This window comes from Diceros bicornis, chromosome 3 (genome assembly GCF_020826845.1).
Source record: "Diceros bicornis minor isolate mBicDic1 chromosome 3, mDicBic1.mat.cur, whole genome shotgun sequence".
In the NCBI taxonomy this organism is placed as follows: domain Eukaryota; kingdom Metazoa; phylum Chordata; class Mammalia; order Perissodactyla; family Rhinocerotidae; genus Diceros; species Diceros bicornis.
The window spans coordinates 75,043,485-75,057,807 of NC_080742.1; the positions used below are offsets into that span (position 1 = coordinate 75,043,485).

Here is a 14,323-nt window from a genome sequence, read left to right on the forward strand (position 1 = left end):
GTTCAATTATATGTATATGTCATATATTGTTTATCTATTCATCCATTGATGAACACTTGGGCCGTTTGCACCTTTTGGCTATTGTGACTAGTACTGCTATGAACATGCATGCACATTTACTTATTTGAGTACCTGTATTCAGTTATTTTGGGTATATAGCTAGGAGTGGAATTGCAGGGTCAAGTGGTAGTTCTATGTTTAACTTTTGGAGGAACCATAAAACTGTTTTTCAAAGCAGCTGAACCATTTTACATCAACTCCAGCAACATACACATACAAGTTTCTCCACATGCTCATCACAGTTGTTTGTTTCCATTTTTACAATTACTGCATCCTAGTGAGTGTGAAGTGATTCCTCATTGTGGTTTTGATTTGCATTTCGCTAGTGACTAAAGATGTTGAGCAATTTTCATGGTTGTTTGTCATTTGTATATCATCTTTTGAAAAATGACTATGCAAGTACTTTGTCCATTTTTTACATGGGTAGTTTGTCTTTTTGTTGTTGAGTTCTAAGAGTTCTTTATATATTTGGAATACTTGTCCCTTAACAGACATATGGAGTGACAATATTTTCTCCTATTCTGTAATTATCTTTTCACTTTCTTGATAATGTCATTTGATACACAAAGGTTTTTTAACTTTGGTGAAGTATAATGTATCTATTTTGTCTTTTGTTTCTCATGCCTGTTGTGTCATATCTAAAAATCCATCGGCAAATCCAAGATGATGAAGATTTACCCCTATATTTTCTTCTAAGAGTTTTATGGATTTAGCTCTTATATTTAGGTCTTTGATCAATTTTGAATTAATTTTTGTACATGGTATGAAGTAGGGGTCCAACTTCTCTCTTTTGCCTGTGAATCCAGTTGTCCCAGAAGCATTTACTGAAAAGCCTATTCTTTCTGCATCAAATAATCTTCACATTCTTGTCAAAAAAATCAATTGATTGACCATAGATGTATGGGTTTATACCTACAATCTCAATTCTATTCCATTGTTCTACATGTCTATACTTATGCCAGTACCACACTGTTTTGATTATCATAAAATTGTAGTGAGTTTTGAAATCGGAAAGTGTGACACATTTGTTTTTCTTTCTCACATAAGTTTTATCTACTTAGGGCCTGTAGAAATTCAAAAGAATTTGAGAATTGGCTTTTCTGTTTCTCAAAAAAAGGCTGTTGTAATTTTGATAGAGATTGCTTTGAATCTGTGGGTTGCTTTGGGTAGTATTGACATCTTAACGATGTTAAGTCTTGCAAGCCATGAACAGAGAATGGCTTTCCATTTATTTAGGACTTCTTTGATTTCTTTCAGTAATATTTTGTGGTTTTCAGTGTACAAGTCTTTCACCTTCTTGGGAAGTTTATTCCTATTTATTTTATTCTTTGGATGTATTGTAAATTAAATTGTTTTCTTAATTTTCTTTTGGATTATTCATTGCTGGTATATAGAAACACAACTGATTTTTGCTTATTGATCTTGTACGCTGCAGCTTTACTAAATTTGTTTTTTAGCTCTAGTAGCTTTCTTTGTAGATTCCTTGGGATTTTCTATATTTAATATCATGTCATCTGTGGATAGAGATAGTTTTATTGATTCTTTTCCAATTTGGATGACTTTTATTGTCTAATCACCCTGGATAGAATTTCCAGTATAATAGTGAATGAGAGTGGTGAAAGTGTGCACCCTTGTCTTTTTCCTGATGTTAGGGGAAAAGCTACTCTGCTTCTATGCATTTCTGTACTCTCCTTATGCTGCTGTTGTCGCAAATTACATTAGTATATATTGTATGACCAATAATATACATTTATCATTGTTTTTATACATTTATTTTTTAAATCATGTAGGAAATATAAAGTGGAGTTAACCAAAAATACAATAATTCTGGGTATTATATATGCCCATGCAATTACCTTTACTAGGATTTTTATATCTTCATTTGGTTTCCAGTCACTGTCAAGTACCCTTGCATTTCAACCTAAAGTACTCGCTTTAGCATTTCATGTAGGGCTGGACTGCTGGTAATAAACTCAGCCAGATTTTGTTTATCTTGAAATGTCTTTATTTATCCTTCATTTTTGAAGGACGTTCTGTCCAGACATAGAATTCTTAGTTGACAGTTATTTTTTCTTTCAGCACTTTAAATACGTCATCCCCACTGCCTTTTGTTCTCCATGGTTTCTAACAAGAATTCTGTTAACCTCACTGAAGATCCTTTCTGCATGATGAATTACTTCTCTCTTGCTACTTTCAAGATTCTTTTCTTGGCTTTCTATAGTTTGATTTTAATGTGTTTTGGTATAAATCTCTTTGAATTTATTCTATTCAGAGTTTATTGAGCTTCTCGACTGTGTAGATTCATGTGTTTCATCAAATCTGGAAAATTTTCAGCCATTAATTCTTCAAATATTCTTTCTGTCACTTTCTCTCTTCTCCTTCTGGGATTCTATAATGCATATGTTGATTGGTTTATTAGTGTCCCACAGTTCCCTTAGGCTTTGTCCATTTCTCTTCATTCTTTTTTTCTTTCTGCTCCCCAGATTCAATAATTTCAATCGTCCTATTTTAAAAATTACTGATTCTTTCTTCTGTCTGCTCAAATCTGCTGTTGAATCTCTCTAGTGATTTTTTCTTTTCAGTTGTCTTTTCATCTCCAGAATTTCTATTTAGGTCTTCTTTTATAATTTTTATCTCTTCATGATATTTTCATATTCTTTTTATGATATTCTCACATCATTTTTCCTGGTTACCTTTTGTTCTTTATACATGGTATCCTTTATCTTTTTGAGTATATTTAAAACAGTTGACTTAAAGTTTTTTTCTAGTAATTCCAATGTTTGAGCTTCCTCAGGGATTGTTTCTCTCAATTTGTTTTTTCCTATGAATGGGTCATACTTTCCTATTTGTTTGTATGCACTATGATTTTTTTGTTGTTATTGAAAACTGGATATTTATTTATTTTTTTATTTATTGTGAGGAAGATTTGCTCTCAGCTAACATCTGTTGCCAATCTTTCTCTTTTTATTTTTGCTTGAGGAAGATTAGCCCTAACCTAACATCTGGCCAATCTTTCTCCATTTTGTATGTGGGTCACTGCCGCTGAAGCAGAGTGCGCCAAACTTCACCACTACGCCACGGGGCCAGCCCCTGGATATTTAAATATAATATAGTAACTCTGGAAATAAGATTCTACCCTTTTCCCAGGACTTGGTTTTTTGGTGTTTAAGGCTGAAGTCATCTGTGTATTTGGTAACTATTCCAAAATAGTTTTTGCAAAGACTGTATTCCTTATCAGGTGTGGTCACTGAAGTTTCTGTTTTTTCAGCTGTGTCAGCCAATGTTTTTACAGAGATCTTCTTGAGTGTCAGGAGATATAAACAAACAAACAAAAACATCTCTCCCAGTCTTTGCCAAATGGCTTTGTGTTGGGGCAGGCCTTTAACACTTAGGCAGGATGTTTATAACTCTGCTTAGCCTTCACTTCCTACTTGCACTGAAACTACAGATTAGCCAGAGGTGAAAGCTTAGGCTCTTCTCAGGTCTTTTCTAAGTATGTGTCTTTTCCTGGGCATGCACATGTCTTTCTAAATGCTTCAGTATCCATGGGTGATTTTGAATGACCTAATTTTCCAAAAAAAACCTCTCTACCCAGATTTTCCTCCTAGGCCATAGTCTTTTGCCCCAGGAAGATGTGAGTTTTTCATTCATCTTAAAATTTTTTCAAGCAATGTTGGCTGCTTTTATGCCCTGTGTAAATTCCAAGTTAGGTGGAACGGAGATGAGCGTCTTACATCAGTCCTTCAGATATCCCTGCCAATAGGTTAGAACAGACAAACAGAATAATTTGTGAATAACATCTTTTCTGCTCCTTCCAGAACCAAGGACCAGGTACGCTAAGAATACAAGCCATTGTCTTCAAGACCACTGCTGACCCAGGCATGGGGTGGTGTAAGGACAAGTAAAAACACCACAAAATGTTCCTTCAGTTATTTAAGTTGTATTTTCTTAATTCAACATTAGCTTGGATAATGTAAAGCTCTGACTGCTTTCCAGAGTTCTGGAAAACTTGATTCTGACATTCTGCATAGTTTTCCATATTTCTGTCGATGGATGGTAGTTGGAAGGAGTTGCTTACTCTGCCATTTTGATGACATAATTCTTCTAGACTTAGTATTTTGAAAATAAATTCTCGTATATTGTAAGCAGGGTGAGATTATATCTTTTATTTTTATCTTCTTTGAATTTTCTTAAAAGAGCTGGTAGCATTCTAGGTAACAATATATACTAATTAACTAGACTCTTCATCCTTACCAATACAAATGAGTATGAAGATTATTATGTTCTAATCAACAATAATTAAATAATATTAAACATACCCAACTTACAGTATAATTCTGTTTATGAAATAAATTTTTGGTTTTAGATTTTGCATAAAGTCTTATCAATTAGTGCCCAGCATGTTTTTTCTATGTTCTTCAACTATAGTGTGAAGAACATACCAGAAAATAATTTTATTCTAATTTAATTAGTTACTTTTTCCAAACTGGATCATCCCTGACCTTCATTTGTCTATAAAGATTACTAAGAAGTCTTTATTACCTGTTTCCCCTAAGAATGAGAGCCAGTTTAAATGAAGAAAAAGAAGATACATTGAAAAATATACGCTGTTTAAATGTTAATACAGATATGAGATTTAAGGTATATCTAATGTTAATAAGTTACTTGGTCTTTCCCACTCCATATACCTGTCCCTCTAGCAAAAGTTCTAATCAATCATGCCAAGTCGCTTCTCTGCATCCTTAGCTGACAGAATGGCATATGTGCAGGCAATCACAAGTCAACTAGCCTGGTGTATTCAGAGAATCATAAAGAATTTAGTATACTATCTCATACAATTTAAATGAGGAGAATGGCAAGGTGGGAAGAGGACGGGCAGTAATTGAGTACTGAAAGAGGTCAGGGCTTGAGTAGCCTGTAAAAGTTTTTAAGCAGAGGACATACAAGATTGGGCTTATATTTAGAGAGACCACCTTGGCGGTTAGATGGAGGAATAGATAGGAAAAAGGAAAGACTGAAAAAAGGGTACTTAATTAGGTGGCTATCAACAGATTAAGAGATAAGGAAGACTTGAAATGAGGTAGGGCCAATGGGATAGAGAAAGAAGAAGTATTTGAAAAATAAAAGGAAGAAATTACAAAGTGATGGTGAACTACTAAATGGATGACTGGGGTTAGGGAAAGAGATGAGTTTAGAATGATGCCCAGAATTCTGGAATAAATAAATAGATATTTAGAAGTAAAAGGAGTTCAGTTTCAGAAATGGTGTTTAGAAGTAAAAGGAGTTCAGTTTCAGATATGGTGATTTTTATTCATCTGGGGAATAATCACATAGCTATGCTTGACTATGTCTCCATTCTAAATCCTTTTCTTAACTCTTATCCCCTAAACAGAGCCAAATGCTTCCTCCCTTATACCAACTCTATTATTCTGGATATTTCTATTTGTATCCATTAACAATTATCACAATATATTTTAATAACATTTATATATCAATATTTCCTTCTATATTAACTTTTGGAGGTTAGATATTATGTCTAATAGCATGTAATTTCATAAATCACTCAGCCTGGGGCTAAAGTAATGATACAAAATAATAGCAAAGTAATTCTTTTCTGATTTTAACTCCTACCATGTATGTGGCTCCAACTAGAGTCCTTTATCTTAAAAAAAATGAGTTTCTTGAAACATCTTATAAAAGGTACGTTTTCTCCATTTCCATGTGGCCCCGTACACTCCTAGCATATTTCCGTATGCTCCCAGTATTTTTGCCAATCACCTTCTTTTCTGCCAAGTATCCCATTCATCTTCACAGCTGTTACATAGCTACATTTTCTGGGGTACGGGGAAAATTCCACGAGAATGACTCATTTGTTTCTCTCTTCACAGGCGTCTCTTGCATTTTCCTTTCATGCTATCTCATAGTTATAGCTTCTCCTGGGATTAAAACTACTTGAATGTGGAGAGCAATCAAACTAAGGCACACTCCAGCTTTGAAATATCTTGGTATATGAGTTTGATTCTGTTTGTTTGTTCACCACAGTACAAGTGAAGTCCTAACCTAGACGAGCTGCAGAATCTGTAAAAGTTGTGTTATACATTCTTATCCTTATTCTTATTATATATTCTTATCCCTCAAGCTCAAGTTATGGGATATTTTTTAAATACCTTTTCTCAACAGAGAGTCATTTCAATTGCTAACTAGGTCTTTACCTTTAACAGCTGCTTCCCATTTCCTGAGCTTGTGTGGACACAGGCAAAACTAGCAGAATCCACTCATTACAGAGCAACAAGGATAGAAGGAGGCTTTGACCACGTATCTACAGACTCAGAGAATTTCTCCAGGGTCCATTACTTCACATACGCATTGAACTCTTTCATTCTTATATACACCCTAGTTTATTATCCCAGTTGGATTCTCTCTCTCTGCTCATTCCATTTATATTGATGACTTGATCTGCCAGCAATTGGTTTCTGTTTCATTGCAAGATACTGCCTCTCATGCAAATGACCCACAACTTCACATTTGATAACAGTTTATGGACCAGCCCCATCACAATGGTTACTTCCAGTTGACTTTAAAAAAGGGTTTATCGGGGCTGGCCCAGTGGCTTAGCGGTTAAGTGCACGTGCTCTGCTACTGGCGGCCCGGGTTCGGATCCTGGGCGCGCACCGTCGCACCGCTTGTCCGGCCATGCTGAGGCGGCGTCCCGCATACAGCAACTAGAAGGATGTGCAGCTATGACCTACAACTATCTACTGGGGTCTTGGGGAAAAAAAGGAGGAGGATTGGCAATAGATGTTAGCTCAGGGCCAGTCTTCCTCAGCAAAAAGAGGAGGATTAGCATGGATGTTAGCTCAGGGCTGATCTTCCTCACAAAAAAAAAAAATAGGGGCTTATCATTCTATAGACCTGTCCCAAACACTGGTCATTCCTCCTTTTGCTTCCTGCCACGCTCTGATTTTCCACCTTCAGAAGGTTACAGGTGTCTTTCTGACTTTTATCACCCATCAGTTCCAAAAGAGAATATGCAGGTGTATTTTAAGAATTTCTTTTTATTCATTATTGTACCCTCAGTACTGTTACACGCTTAACACTAACTAAATGCTTGACGAAACCTAAATGAGTAAAGTGGCTCATGATCAAGTCAGCCTAACTGCTGAGCCACTCTGCACTAGATTCCAAAAGTGGGCCCTTTTCCTTGCCGTGTGCCTCAAGGGCTCTACCTTCTACCTTTGTTCGAGATGCTTTCTCCACTTGTTCTGTATCTCTGGACACAGATTGTCAAGTTCTAAATCCTCCTCCACATGGTAGGAAATTGGTGACCTGTTGCTGAATTTATCTCCCTTGACTGGATTTCTGCAGTCTAGCCCAATCTGAACGTCTGCTTACATTCCCTCCAACTATAAACAGTCAGAAGTCATAAGTCATCAAACTGCTGGAACCTCTTAATTATCAGTAACTTTCCTTTAATATCAAATCTGGGCACATCTTTCTGCCTATTACATGATGCCAGAATCTGGAGATTATGATTCACCTGCCATCCAAAGCCTTCCTATTGCCAGGTACTTGGATACTTTTTATTCTCCTGTCTCACTGCAAAAATCTATCATTGCTTTGAGCTTTTGTTATCCTCCCCACACATGTCCTGCCTCAATTTATACCAAATCCTACTTTTAACCCTTTAATGTTGAAAATCAGATTTTCAGATAAAAGTCTTGTGAGTAAGCAGCAATAATCCCAGGGGAAAATTATAGACAACATTTTGGGAGATATTGTTTTGTTTTATTTTGCTTTGGATACAGTGAGTTAGAGTTCAACCTTCTTTTAACTTTCCTATCTCCCCAGCTTCTATAAGGCTAGTTAGCTCATAGAGTAACACACACACACAAACACACACATACACCATACATACACATTTTACTTCAAATTGGAGACAAGAAAATCAGTCTAAGTCAATGGATCCAGACTTTGAAAAACCCCTTGTCAAGTTTCATTGTCAAAGGAATGATCTAGCTTCCTTGCATAGTGGTAACTCATAGAAAACAGATATTAAGGTACATGAGCTCTGAAATCTCACCAAAACCCAAACATCATTGATAAGCCTTACGAAATGTTTCTCAGCAAATGATGGAAGGAGGACACACACACACACACACACACACACACACACACACACACACAGCAGGCTGATTTAGAGATTCCAATCTATTCCATTCCATTTTGGTTTTGTGTTATTGCTTTGTTCTCTACTTGGATATTATTTTCCATAAACCAAACTTAGGAATTAATTTTTTAATAAAGTGTGAATTTGGGTAAATCATGTAACAATGGAGTCTTTATTTCCTTGTCTGTAAAATTAGGTGGGGAAAAGGAAACTCCTAGAGAGGCTGTATTAGAGGAGGCTGGGCAAGGAATCTGGGGTTGCTGGAGGAAGTGCCCAAGTTTATATCATGTACCTAACAAACAACTCAGCGACCTCCATTCCATAAGCTAATGGTTGCTTCCATATTAGGTTTATTCTTATTTTTGTTGGGTTTATAACTTCAGAAATTATACGGGGATGTTGGATAAGATTGAGGCCTAGTAGGGACCCAGAGCATTGCTGCATGAAAATCATTTCTTGTTTGTTTTTTACATACACCATGAAAACCAGATGGAGTCTTGTTGCTGCCAGAAGGGCAAGAGAGGTGGAAGAGAAGTGTGAGCTCTCTTGGCATCCAAGGCTGGTGAGAGCAGCTGCAGAGTAAGCGACCACAGAGCAACATGCCACTGCCCCGAGCCCCACAAAAAGCAAACCATCCCCTAAACCTCCAATACTGTTGGGTGGAGAAAAGTGCCATGGTGGAAAGGAGGGACCTCATTAGAAATGGAGGAGAAGCGGAAAGAAGCCAAGGAAAGGCTGCATTGAAAGAAAGCTAAGGTCTGGGGAAGGTAAAAAGAGTCACAACAGAGACCACACGCTTATACTTCAACAAGGCAATCAAAACAACCTGCGTGTCCCCGCCCAGCATCTGTCACGTGACTGCCATCTGAGCTGCGCTTTCAGAAGATCAGCCGCTGGATCTCCTTCATGCGGTGCAGCTTCGGAGGGGAGGCCAGGTTTGGGCCTTCATCAGATGGACCCAATCCCACTCCCCTCCACTCTTGGGTTCTGGAGGAGTGACGGTAAGCAGGCCTTGAGGGCCACATTGACACGGGCCCTGCAGCTGGAAATGGAGAGGAGGAAGGTAAGTGTCCAGGCTGAGATTAGACCATGAGTACAACCCTGTGCCAACTGACTCTAGGCACCTACCTCTCCTGTGCCCATTTGGGTTAACCCCTATCCCAGATCTCTCTGGCCCTGCATTAAGCTATGAAGAAAATTGTTTTCCAATGAGCATGGCTTTTCTCAAATTTTGGCATCAAGATTTTTGATCATCGTACAGGCCTTGCATCCTACCAGTGCTGTTTGACGCATGAGGGTCTTTTGAATGTTACAGTGGATTAAAATTAAATTTGTTTAATTGGAGCTTGAGGTAAATGGAGATATCTGAGACTTTTGTGAACAGGCATTATGAGCTTTTGTTTGATTTCGGTGGAATCCTGCTTTAGAGAACTGTAAGGTTTGCAGGCACCTGAGCCTGAGATCCCTGTGAGCATGGATTGAATGGTTGCTCCGTGCCTGCTCTGTTCTGGCTACTGACACGAGATACAGGGACTTCTGAATGTTTCTAACAATGCCTTTTCCCAATTAAGTAAAGGGGCCTAGGGGAAAAAAAAGACCTAGGGGTCTTCTCTTTCCATATAAAGAACATCTAAAATTATTTTAATTTGATAGCATCACACCGTGACTGAATATTGCATGCTCGTGGAAAAAAAGTGTGTTGTTTTGAATATAATGCAAGCTATTTTTGTGCAAAGCTCATAAGAAAGAGGATGGTTACATATTTTTAAATGAATTATAGCTCTATTGCAAATGGAGGCCATTATGTTTTTAGATGTCAAGATTTCTTTACCTTTGGATATATGTATGGCAGTAAAAGAAACCTGTACTTGACTTGGAATATTGTTCTAGATCCAATTAATTCTAACTAAATGAAAAGTTTCTAGAAATATTACCAAGACACTCAGAGTCAATTATCTAATATCTAATACTAAACAAGCTGCAACATGTGGAACTTTAGCCAAATAAATAAATAAATAAACATCATTCACGTTAATTTAATCTACTATTTTTGTTTTTGGCTGTCATATTAGTTAACAATAGCTATTTAAGTATGACAAACCACATGAATCTGCCATGAGGCAGTCTGATCAATAGCTTGGTTACCAGTCTCAATTAATCTGAAAAGAAATATGTTTTATGTCACAAGGATGCCTTGGGTATGCCAATCAAGCTGTGAGCTAGTAGATAAATGTTTATTCCAGCCGTGGTTTCTTGATGGCTACATGATCAAATCAAGAACCATTGTGGAATAGAAACTATGAAAAACATAACCATAAAAAATTAAATATTTTACTTCTCAATATATGATCTGGTTACTATGGAAACTGACAACCGGGCCTGGAAGCAATTAATTTTTTAGAAATACATTCTCCAGTCTGATGGTACAGTATATTCAACAATCATAGAACTAACTGCCCTAATATTTAGTCACTCATTTAAAATGATTTTTAAAAAATTACTATTTCATAATATACCTTGTCTAACCTAGTATTGATATGCTGGGAGCATAATGTAATTCAGAACCCAGATGAGCTAGATAATTCAGTGGTAAAAGAAACCCTTCATTATCATCATTATGAGTAAACAGAATTTAGGTAAATTAAGGAAAAATTAGGCCTTATGGCCACGGATTATTATAGCCCCTCAGTATTACAAATTTCCTCAAGATTCAACTTAGAACAAGGTGCAGGAAAACTAGCCATTACCTTCTAGTTAATTACTAATCAATAACAGCAATTTGAACAGTGATACAATCACTCAAATATTATGTCTGTGATTTCTTATCAGCTTCCTAACAACCTTGTCAAATAGTTGTGAGATATGATGATGATGATCTTCATTTTATGAGTAATAAAATATATTAAAATAATTGAAGACATTTACCACAAAGTGCAACAATGTTCAACAACTTGCAAGTAGTAAAGTCAATATATGTACCATTTCTAAGGCTTATTCTGTGAAGCCAATGGTAGAAGTGCATATAAAAGGGGCTTATCTGCTTGAGGAAAAGACACAGAAGCTGTGTTATGTGACACACAATTAAACCCAGCGTATTGGATGAAGCCTAATTAAAACAGTGTCACTGAGATAAATTCAATCTGCTTCCTCCTTGCCCAATAAATACAATTTAGGTGTATTTATTCAAGAATGAAGGAAACACATTTACCAAACACATTCTATATGCCTGGCATGGTTCCTGATGTTTTTATCTATCTATTTTAATTTGAAAAAAAAGCTTTTAAGGTAGATTTAATTTTAAGTAAATTCAAAATGTAAAATATGTGCTGGTGGTTTTTACTATTTTCAGATAATTGGTACTAGAAAGGGGCAAAATAAAAAAAGGAACGAAATGACATAGTAATTAGCAATATTAAGCTTGAACTGGGACTTTATGTTAAAGATTGAAAAATTTAAAATAACACTTAAAGTATAGGTTATAAGTGTAACTTTTACCTTATATTTATTAAAATTTATTTATGTATCATAAAATATATGTAATAAAATAGGTTTTATTTGTATATTTAATTTTGGGGATAATCGTTATGAAAAAATATTTCATATTAAGATAAACTTAATGTTACATTTCAGTTGCAAAATAAGACCATAAAGAGAACCTATTTGAAAACATATACTTGGGAAAGTTTTCAGTTTTCTCAAAGTCCTTCCTTAATCCTATGATTTTTAAGTAATTCTGTTTTGAAGCACTTATACCATTATCATCATTTTTGAGATGTTTTCTTTTTTAAACTTTATCATATCTAATGCTGAAACACCCTTTGTTTAACACCTTTGGGTTTAATTTGAGTAGTTCTCAGTTTAATTTTAATCAAATTTATGATGTCCTCTACTTTTGAATCATTATAACCTTTTCTATGGAGATTATTTTAATGGATTTTTTTATTGCAAATCAGTCACTCAACAATTAGCTATTGAGCTCTTACTACAAACTGTGTGTATGGCGCTGTTCTGGGTTTATAGGTGAAAAACATAGAGTCCTTTAACGATGTGGAACATATATTGTAGTGGGGGAAAACAAATAAGAAATACATGAATTAATTAATGTATAAGACGAACTGAAATAATGATAATTACTATGAAATAGTACTATGGTAATATGATAGAAATTGATTAGGGATGGGTGGGATTGCTGCTTTAGTTGGGGGAGGTCAGGAAAGATCTGTTGAGCTTAACACCAAAATAATGAGAGGGAGTGATCTGAGGATATTGAGACGAGCATTCTAAATATAGAGACTAGCAAGTACAAAAGTGTTGGATGAGAGCACAGTCGTTGTGTTTGATGAGCAGGTTAAGGGCAGTGTAGGTGGATGTACAGAAGGGGAGTTTTGAGAGATTAGGCACTGGTTAGGTAGATATGATTAGCCATAGTAATGAATTTGGATTGTATGCTGATTGAAATAAAAAAGTTTTGGAGAGTTTTTATAGGGAAAAGATGGGTTCTATTTTTAAAAGGATCATTTGGCTGATATGTAGGAGAAAAGAATGGTAGCAGGGAAGGTGATTAGAAGACTTGCATTAGATTAGGAGTGCGATTATAGCAAAATGAGTTTATGTTGTAGCAGGACACACAACATGATTTGGTTCTAATCAGGACACATTTGGAAAGTAGAGCCAATAAGATATAATAATAGATAGATTATACAGACTGAAAGAGAAGAGTCAAGGAATATTCCTAGGAAGAGAGACTCACCACCTGATACATCCATTTACTGAGGTAAGAAGACTTGGTTATGGGTTAAGGGCAGGGACTAATATTTCTTTTTGGCAAAGTTAACTTAGATGCATGTATTAGACCTCCAAGCAGAGATGGTTTATACATAGTTGGATATAAATGAAGAAGGCTAGAACTATAAACATGAAATCAATCACCAGCATATAGATGACATTTAAGCACATGTAGAAAATGGGAATAAATGATAAGAAATGATCTTCAATGGCTCTTAAAATCGTTTAGTGAAAGGTTGATAGAGAAACGTTACAATGGATGGATAATGTCCGAACGTACTGATCAATTTTCACTGCTTAAAGAGATAGACATGATGTATCTCTTGATTCGAAATGCACAGCAACTGAAAATAAATGGCACCACCTATGAAATATTCCTGTCTAAAAATTTAACATGAATCGCATCATATCTTTAGGTCTAATTAAGTTTACAGAAAGCATTGAGGTTAAGAGCATGCTGGCATCACGGAGATGCAATTAGCCAAATAGAGGATGTTGGAAATTCTGCAAGACTAAGGACTAATACCTTCAAGAAGTGACTTGGGGAAAATAGGGAGAGAGATCTGTTCTAGATTAAAAGAAATTTAAAAACCATGTAAAAAAAATCTATCTGTGGAATTTATTAGGACGTTGATTTAAACAAAGAAAACGTAAAAAGGCAATTATTGAAATGGGACCATCGAGGAGATTTTAACACTGATTGGATATAAGAAAAATAATTAAATACTTGTTCTATGGCTATGCTTTTAAAAAAATCCTCTGGATTATGTAAAGGAGAAATGATACACTCCTGGTTCATAATGGTCCAGCCTGGGGTGGGTGCCTAATACGCATTATAAATGAACCAAGATTCATCACATGTTGGTTACTTTGCAGCTGAGTTATAAAAAAATTAGGTTTATGAATCTTCTATCTATGTTTGAAAATTCCCATGATAAACATATTTATATATAAACAAACAAGAGTAAATACATAAAATGTTAAAAAATAAAGCCATGGAAAAACTAAGGAGAGCATGTAGATAGAGGAGAGGGTTGAGAAGGAAACCTTGGAGGAGCTCCAACGTTTAAGGACAGGATAGAAGAGTAGGGTCGGCAAAGAAGGCTGAGAAGGACTCTTCAGGGATACTGAAGGAAAGCCAGATAAATGCCATGTCATGGCATCTAGAGGAATATATGTGCATGCGTGTGTGTGTGTGTGTGTATTTTTTAATGAGATGAAGGGAGTAGTAGTGTAAAATGCTGCTGAGAGTTGTGTTAAGATGAAAACTGAAAGCTCTCTGTTAGATTAACGAAGATGTTGGTAACCTGT

General features: G+C 35.9%; 1 long non-coding RNA gene across 1 annotated transcript in view; it reads left to right on the forward strand.

The window, feature by feature from the left end:
- Positions 1-9,798, forward strand: part of LOC131396838 (uncharacterized) — a 79,481-nt gene extending 69,683 nt beyond the window's left edge. The window contains exon 3 of the long non-coding RNA XR_009216691.1: positions 8,717-9,798. This is a non-coding gene — a long non-coding RNA (uncharacterized LOC131396838). The remainder of the gene's footprint in view (positions 1-8,716) is intronic.
- Positions 9,799-14,323: the final 4,525 nt, after the last annotated feature.